Source organism: Pezoporus wallicus, unplaced genomic scaffold, assembly GCF_028554395.1.
Source record: "Pezoporus wallicus isolate ANWC-B61680 ecotype Strahan unplaced genomic scaffold, APGP_CSIRO_Pwel_v1 contig_6678, whole genome shotgun sequence".
Lineage (NCBI taxonomy): Eukaryota > Metazoa > Chordata > Aves > Psittaciformes > Psittacidae > Pezoporus > Pezoporus wallicus.
Genome location: NW_026639937.1, coordinates 446,863 through 456,083, shown reverse-complemented (window position 1 = coordinate 456,083; position 9,221 = coordinate 446,863).

The window sequence follows — 9,221 nt, the reverse complement described above, 5'->3', positions numbered from 1 at the left end:
TTCCTCAATTATGTAGAAGACAACTTCCTTCTGCAAGTAATAAAGGAGCCAACAAGGAGAGGTGCCATGCTTGACTCGTGCTCACCAACAGGGAAGGGCTCGTTGGAAATGTGACTCTCCAGGGGAGCCTTGGATGCAGCGATCATGAGATGCTCAAATTTGAGATCCTCGGGACAGTGTGAAGAGCATGCAGCAAGCTCACTGCCCTGGACTTCAAAAGAGCAGACTTTGGCCTCTTCAGGAACCTACTTAGGAAGGCTCTATGGGATACAGCCCTAGAGGGCAGAGGGGCCCAAGACTTGGTTGATATTCAAGGATCACCTGCTACAAGCTCAAGAGTGTTGCGTCCCAACTAGAAGGCAGTGCAGCAGGAGGGCCAGGAGACCTCCTTGGATGCATAAGGAGCTCCTGAGGAAAATTCAAATGAAAAAAGAGGCTTATAAGTGGAAGCAAGGACAGGTGGCCTGGGAAGAGTACAGGGATGTTGTCTGGGAAGCTAGGGACCAGGTTAGGAAAGCTAAGGCCCAGTTAGAATTAAACTTGGCAGGGAATGTAAAAGATAACAGGAAGGGATTCTACAAGTACATAGCAAATAAAAAACAGACTAGGGACAATGTAGGCCCCCTCAGGAAGCTCTCGGGAGAAGTGGCTACACAGGATTTGGAGAAAGCTGATGTTCTGAATGACTTCTTTGCCTCGGTCTTCACTGGCAAAGGCTCTGACAAAACCACCCAAGTCATGGAAGGCAGATGCAGGGACTGTGAGAATGAAGACCTTGCGCCCACTGTAGGAGAGGAACTGGTTCGAGACCATCTTAAAAATCTGAATGTGCACAAGTCTGTGGGTCCTGATGAGATCCATCCGTGGGTCCTGAAGGAGCTGGCAAATGAAGTTGCGAAGCCCCTGGCCATTATATTTGAAAAATCATGGCAGTCAGGTGAAGTTCCCAACGACTGGAAAAAGGGCAATATAACCCCCATTTTCAAGAAGGGGAAAATGGATGACCCGGGGAATTACAGACCAGTCAGTCTCACCTCTCTGCCTGGCAAAACCCTGGAGCAGATTCTCCTGGAAGGCATGCTAAAGCACATGAAAATCAACAGCGTGATCAATTGGTGACAGCCAGCATGGCTTCACTAAGGGGAAATCCTGCCTGACCAATTTGGTGTCCTTCTATGATGGGGCTACAGAACTGATGGACAGGGGTAGAGCAGTTGTCAGATGTCATCTACCTGGACTTGTGCAAAGCATTTGACACTGTCCCACATGACATCCTTGTCTCTAAATTGGAGCGACGTCAATTTGATGGATGGACGTCTCGGTGGATAAAGAACTGGCTGGATGGCCACACACAAAGAGTTGTGGTCAATGGCTCAATGTCCGGCTGGAGACCAGTAATGACTGGTGTCCCTCAGGGATCGGTGTTGGGACCAGTCTTGTTTAACATCTTCGTCGCTGACATGGACAGTGGGATTGAGTGTGCCCTCAGCAAGTTTCCCAATGACACCAAGCTGTGTGGTTCCGTTGATACCCTGGAGGGAAGGAATGCCATCCAGAGGGACCGCGACACACTTGTGAGGCGGGCTGATGCCAACCTCATGAGGTTTAACCATGCCAAGTGCAAGGTCCTGCAAGGTCCTGGGTCAGAGTTATCCCAGGCACAGGTACAGGTTGGGTGGAGAAGAGATTCAGGGCAGCCCTGCAGAGAAGGACTTGGGGGTGTTGGTTGATGAGAAAAAGAACATGGGCCAGCAGTGTGCTCGCAGCCCAGAAAGCCAACCGTATCCTGGGCTGCATCAAAAGGAGAGTGACCAGCAGGTCAAAGGAGGTGATCCTGCCCCTCTACTCTGCTCTTGTGAGACCTCACCTGGAGTGTTATGTGCAGTTCTGGTGTCCTCAACATCAAAAGGATGTGGAACTGTTGGAACAAGTCCAGAGAAGGGCCACGAGGATGATCAGGGGACTGGAGCACCTCCTGTATGAAGACAGGCTGAGGAAGTTGGGGCTGTTCAGCCTGGAGAAGAGAAGGCTGGGTGGAGACCTCATAGCAGCCTTCCAGTATCTGAAGGGGGCCTATAGGGATTCTGGGGACGGGCTCTTCATTAGGGACTGTAGGGATAGCACAAGGGGTAACAGGTTAAAACTTGAACAGGGGAAGTTTAGATTGGTTATACGGAGGAAATTCTTTCCTCTTAGGGTGGTGAGGCACTGGAATGGGTTTCCCAGGGAGGTTGTGAATGCTCCATCCCTGGTGGTGTTCAAGACCAGGTTGGACGAAGCCTTGGGTGATACGATTTAGCAGAAGGTGTCCCTGCCCACGGCAGGGGGGTTGGAACTAGATGATCTTAAGGTCCTTTCCAACCGTAATTATTCTATGATTCTATGATTCTTTGAAATGCATTGGTGTTAAAAACACAGCAATGAAAATGCTTCTGTGTTTCAAAAAATATGGGATCCTCAAGGCAATGAGACTTCTTTCTTCAGGTAGCGGATCCACATCTTTTCCATGCACCAAACTACCTAAATTTAGCCATCATTTGCCTTGCTTGCGTCCACTGGAAGGGTTTTAGAGAAAAATTGCTGCTACTGCTGAACCCAGGACAGTATAATGTATAAGAAACCTATTTTTTGGTAAATCAATATATCATCTTCTTTTCTTTTCTGGTGTGTTGGGGTGAAACTGGAACTTGTCCTTTAATGCTGACATTTATAGAAGCTTTTTGTACCTTGGCAGTTTCAGGGAAGGCAAAGAGAGACAGTGATCATTTGACCAGGCTTCTTTCTCATAGAGTGCTAGATAGCTTAAGTGAGATGTGATAGGTAGGTGCGCATGTAAACCTGTACACTGCCATTTCCTTATATCCCTAGCACCTACCTGAACCATCTGGCCATTGTCACTTAACTGAGGGAAAGGGCTTTCCATTCTGTAGGAATAATTAAATCCCATTTGAAAATGGGACATAGATGTACATTTTCCTGCCACTTTGAAGTTCTCTAACTTCCTGGCTTATGGTATCGTCTTTCTGCCCCAGCAGGAATTTCATCAGGTACATAATATCATCAAAACCAAGCAACTATGTTTCCTACTGCTATGTCACTTTGACCTTTTTATGACTAATTTATTTTCTGTTTCCCTATAATAGTCTTTTTAATCTCACAAAAAAAAAAAAAGTATCCATATGAAAAATTGTCTTTTTCTACCCCAAATTGTCTTTTTCTACACCAAAAAACACTCAATGCTTCTAAAATTCTGGCAAAAGTATGTGTTCTTAGGCATTTTAATTTGAGAAATTCCACTCGAGTTCTACAAATTTGCTTTTGCTGATTTGATTTTCTAGCTCTTACATCTTTGTATAGGTTAATTATTCTTGTTTGTTTGCTTGTGTGCTTCTTGGTGTTAAATACTATGAATTTATTTCATAGTATGTTTTGTAGCTGGCAGGTATGTATATCATCAGTTCTCCAGTTAGCTTAGTACACGTGGCATACAAGTACTATGAAGGTGAGGCATACTTGCAAATGGAGCTCCCCCTCAAAGCAAAGGCAAACTATCTAGGATGTAACATCCTTAAATTTAGCATTCAAAACTACAATACAATCAATAAAGCTAACTATGTGTTTTAAAATAATTTAATCATAAAATCATAGATTACTATTGTTTAGCGCTAGATAAATTTTGAAAAAAAATTACTGGGACACTGCACAGAATCACAGAATCACAAAATGGTTGAGGCTGGAAGGGACTACCAGGGTCCGCCAACCTCCCTGCTCAAGCAGGGTCACCTAGAGCACATTACTCAGGATTGTGTCCAGATGGCTCTTGAATACTTCCAGGGAAGGAGACCCACTGCTCCACACCATGTTTATCCAAGTAAAGAACATCTTACTGTGATTACTTTTAGCCAGGTAACCAGACAACATCAAAAAAGATGAAAAATAATTCTTTTGATAGCTGGTCCACTTAAAATAAATAATACTTATTTGGAGCCAAAACACACTGTTTGGATCAACATTGCTGAATGATGCTGACATACAGAAACCTGTTAAATTACCATAAGAAATAATGAAGTTATGTGTATATTGCCTATGATTGTACATGTTTCATAAATACAAAATAACCACTGGCATAAAAGCATGAGTTAATGGCATGGAATAACTGAAGACAAACATGCAAACATGTGGCAGTCCAGTCTGCTCACACTAATTCTGACTCTTCTGTGCCCTTAGTCTCTACAAAGCTATAGTCTAAAAATGTGATGACCTACTACTTCTAAAATAATAAAAAGCATGACACAACTATTAAAAAATAGACATTTATTCAAATACAGGCTGTCTTAACCTTTTTTTATCCAGCTGTTCTGTAATGCTAAGCTGAATAGAGGAAAGAAGGAATAACATTTTACTAGATTTTAGAGTTACAACTACAAATGCAGGATCAGAGATGGCTACATGCATTTCTTCTGGTTTAATATTCATGCACTATTCCATGAATATTATTTTATCTTTTTCCCTTTCTACTAACTCTAATTTGTTTTTTTGAAACAGAAAATCCCACTATGTGATCCACATTTTTCTGGCACATTTTGCATTAGTTTAGGGCATGTGAATTTAATGCTCTTATCAAGATAGATACAACAATACCCATTCACAATATATTGATTTAATATACTTCCAAAATATCTATCTGCTCACTGAAAAACTTCTGCAGATATTGTGTTTATTCAAAGTGGTGCTCAAAGATATGGTCACATTCCAAAATTTGTAATGAAATGAGATACATTTAAATCTTTTGCAAGAAAGTCTTTGAAATTCTTCTAGTGTCTTGAGATAAAATCCGCAAATACCTTTTTCAATAATACAGAAAGAATAATCTTTTTAAGATATAACTTTGCAGTTTATTCATTCCCAGTCTGTCCTGTCTTTATTTCAAAACTGGCTTTCATACATCAGCTATTTACAACATTTTACAAGTTTAGATGCTACTTTCTAAACCATAAAAGGAGCATAAAGAACATTCGTATATATAAGATCATTGAATTTCACAGGATTTTTTGAAGTTGTTACTATCTATTACTTCCTAAATGATCAATGGCAGCCTTTATGATGTGCAAAATAAAGCTAATATTGCTATGGCTCTCCAAGTTTTTTTTGAAGTTTCCAGTCATTAGTTAAGATAAGCTCAATTTCATTCATTAGAGCATAGGAAGAAGCATGAAGAAGATATACTAGACAGACAAGAGGAATAACAAGCTAAATCCAAGTTGCCTTTGCTACAAACATATGCTGTTTTGACAAAGTCTGATTTACAGAGGAAAAGGTTTAGATAAATGAAATACACTGGTAACATAAAGCGCTGATAATTTAAAATGATTTTCTTTTTTTTTAATGATCTGTGATCCTTCTTTCAAATGATGTAACTCTGAATGATATGTTATAGCACTAACTGATATCAATTATATATATTTCCAAAAAAAGTCAGGAAACATCCACTCTCGCAAGGATAATAATGTATAAAAGCTGCTAAGCTGTTACATATTTGCATACATCTTTCAATCTTTCCATTGATGTACAATGGCATATTTGATAAAGAAATTGTATGCCTCTTCTTTTTTTTCTGAAAAAAGATGTTTCGTTTCCTTGAAAAATTCACTTTAATCTTCTATACTATTTATCTCATCTGCTTTGTATTCAGTAGAAATTTGATGTAAGACTTAAGCTGTTTTGATTAGGAATTCTTGGAGCCACAACTTCAACTAACTTCAGGAATAATACTTAGTTTATATATAAACTGTGCAATTCAGTTGCAAAATAACTTTTACCTGCAGTGATCACTGCAGAATATATTTTATTTTAAAAGTTACCCAATAATGTTCTTCATAGCATTTTACTGATGAAACTGAAATCTTTGCTATGTCAGCTTTTAGGGACAAGAAGGCATATCTTGTCTTATCAATATTCTTGTTCTCCCTGAAATTGTTAAGATAATGAGACTGAACTAATAAAGATCCTGTTTAACATCATGATAATACTTCATACGTTGCAAGTGAGTTAATGGTTGCTATTTATAAACATATACATGTGGTTTTCAGTGCCACTATGCTATTAAAACAATAACCTTTGATACCAACATCTAAACAGCCTCAAAATAGTATTTATTTGCATGTGTAATAATAGCAATAATAATACTACATGCCAGAATTATGCACAAAGTGAATTTTAAAAATTTTTTTTTTGACAGCTCACTTTGAATAATTTCATGCTGAACCTTTTATCTTGAAAGTTAATAGAAGCTTAAACATTAATGACATAATAGTGAATTTGTTCTGCAAGCTTGTTTAGCTCCATTTGCTGTTCTACACACCAGATGAAGAAGTAATGGAGGAACATATAAGGAAGATCTCTAGCACAACTCAGACAGGTGAAAGCAAAGCAAATGGGTATGAACGTCCACTGTGCAAATTAGGGTAGCAGGTTTTCACACTCAAAATTAGGTATTAAAAATCTAGTGTTTCTTAGAACCACCTGAGGAGTTGCAGTCTTTGAAATGAATCATAGTTGTGGTTTTTTCTTCTTACCTCTTTCAAATAATAGTAAAACTTTGTCATGATAATAGTCCCATAAATTAATAAGTGAAATCAATACTGTTTCTCAAGGTGCTGTCAATCCACAATCAACAGTCTGTAAATCTGTTTTCTGTAATGCTTTTAAGTGCATTCTAATTTCATCAGTCAATAAAGAAGCAGCAGTCATAAATGATACCACTGATGACTGCTTAAGCTGAAACTCTAAAGCTAATAACACTAGTGAGGAGATAGGAGTAAAAATAATACAGAAATGTTTAAAATTGGCTCACCATATGTTCTCTGTGATAGTATTTCAGTGTCTGCCCCAGTGTCAGCTCTCAGTCAAGATGTCTGCAATAGCAGCAGTGGGAGCCATAACCCTTGTTTCATCTCTTCTGCTAAAGTAATTCTCATTTATGTGTCTCTGCATGGTTGGGCCTCTATTTCTTGGTTTCTCTTATGCTTAATATATGCACACTAAACGTGACATACTTGAAAGGAATTTAGAAAAAATCACAAACCAAAACAACCCACAGAAACACAACTTCATTTTTCACAAACTGATTGTACCTTTTCTAAAGCTAAAGAAATTATAATTACTGTAGGGTTCTGTCTATATTTGCATTGATCCATCCATCAGTTTTCTGCCATCTATTCCAAAGTTTCTAAATCTTTTCCTAGTAAAATCAGCAAAATGTACAACGAGGTTTCTGTAGCATCTGACTTTTTGAAGTCCTTTTCGCTTTTGGGAGGATAAAATACTGAGGAAAAACATCTGAATTCATGGCCAAAGGTAGATAAAATGCATTCTTACACTGAAGAAAATCCTCTGTTTCCCATATAAAGCTGAAAAATATAAATACCGCTCAATTTCTTAGGACATTAGTTAGTTTTAAAATAAAATTCTGCAAAAAAGTTCAAGTAACTTTAGAAAATCTGGTTGCAAAATACCTATTTTAATACATACTTTTCAAGTTAACTGGAACAGACAGAAGTAGGCTGAGGGATGGTGTGAAATGCCAGAAAGGGAAGAGTTAGAGAATTCTGAAAACATAAGACAACTCTATTGCAAATGTAGTTTACGAAGTTTTTCAAGGGCATCAGCAAAATATAAACTGATACAGTAAAGACTCTGAATCTGTTAGTGACTTCTGTGATAAATTACTCACTATATCTATAAAAGAATGTTTAAAACAAGCTGTAGAGAAGAATCTCCATTGCAGAAATTTCATCATAATAATTACTATATATATATATATATATATATATATATACACTCATCTACTGACTTGTTTAAAACTCAACATATAACAAAGAATATTGCTAGAATGGAATAATATATTGCAAGCAATAGCAAAATTCACAAATATGGCTCACCAGTCATCTCCCAAAACAAGTCAGAGCTGAATTCTGTGACTTTATTAAAATAAAAATAAAAGCTGTTCTCAAAACCCTTCATTTATTTTGTTTCATGTCATTTATCTGAATATGCAATAAATTAATTCCTCTCATTATATCCTTTTATTTTGGTCTTAAACTTGCTCTTATCTTCTTTTATACTTTTTTTTTTTTTTAAGAGAAATATCTATTCCTATGTGGAGCAGAACATTTTCTGTAAAATTTTTGATTTACTAATCACTGGTGCTTTTCTACTTGTTCTGATGTTTACCAGTGTCTTCCCTTTATACTTTTTTCTGTCACATATTCAATCCCATCCTTATTTCCCAGTGTTCAGAGTGTATCCTAGAATAGATTCTAAGGAATTCCTCGAGTGCTTCTAAGGGATTTATAGCAGATGATTTGAAATAACAATTTTTATCTCTTTAAGAAATCTAGAAAAAAATTCAAGTTAATCTGAAAGACATTTATATACTGGTCTTCTATATCGTGACATTAATCTTCTTAGTTCTTACTAGTTTTTCACAATTAACCAAAAATACAGATTGAGAACAATCAAGACAATCAAATGCTGACTGCAATGCAGGTACTGTGTTCAGATACATGATATTTTCTGCTTTATTTTCATAATAGTACTTCTGCATGTTTCTACCATGCACATTTAATTTTGTCTTTCAAAGGAAAAAGATTCATTAAAAGAATAACAAGGGGGAAAATCCACTTATAAAAATATCAACCAGTAGCAAGCAACAGATTGAAATCATGGCAAGATGATTAACTGCTAAATGATTGTTGCAGAAAATATATATGCCTAGATGATGTATTAAACAGTGTAATTTAAATTTTCATGCCAATTCGTATTTGAGCTTTATTGGTTGTAACACTCTTCAGCCCAAGATGTAATACTTAGGTTTAAATTCATTACTTAATTTTAGGATGAAGACCTAAAGTGTGTAGATTCTTCACTTTTGTATAAACAAACCCAAGATTTTGGGTATCATACAGTAGTCTCATCAAGACTCCTTTAAGTAACCCTTCATTTGAATATTCCATTGATCCTATTGCTGTAACAGCTTCTAGAAAATCATAGATTTCTGAATATTTCAATATTTTCATTGTAATAGTCATAAGTCCAGTTTCTCCACTGCTAAACCATTGACTTCCTCATCTTTAGCTATAATTCACAAGATGTCCTAACTTGTTAATTGTTGCATTATCTAAATATGGAAAATGCTTTTTCCTTTCATGTCTGTTTTGCTG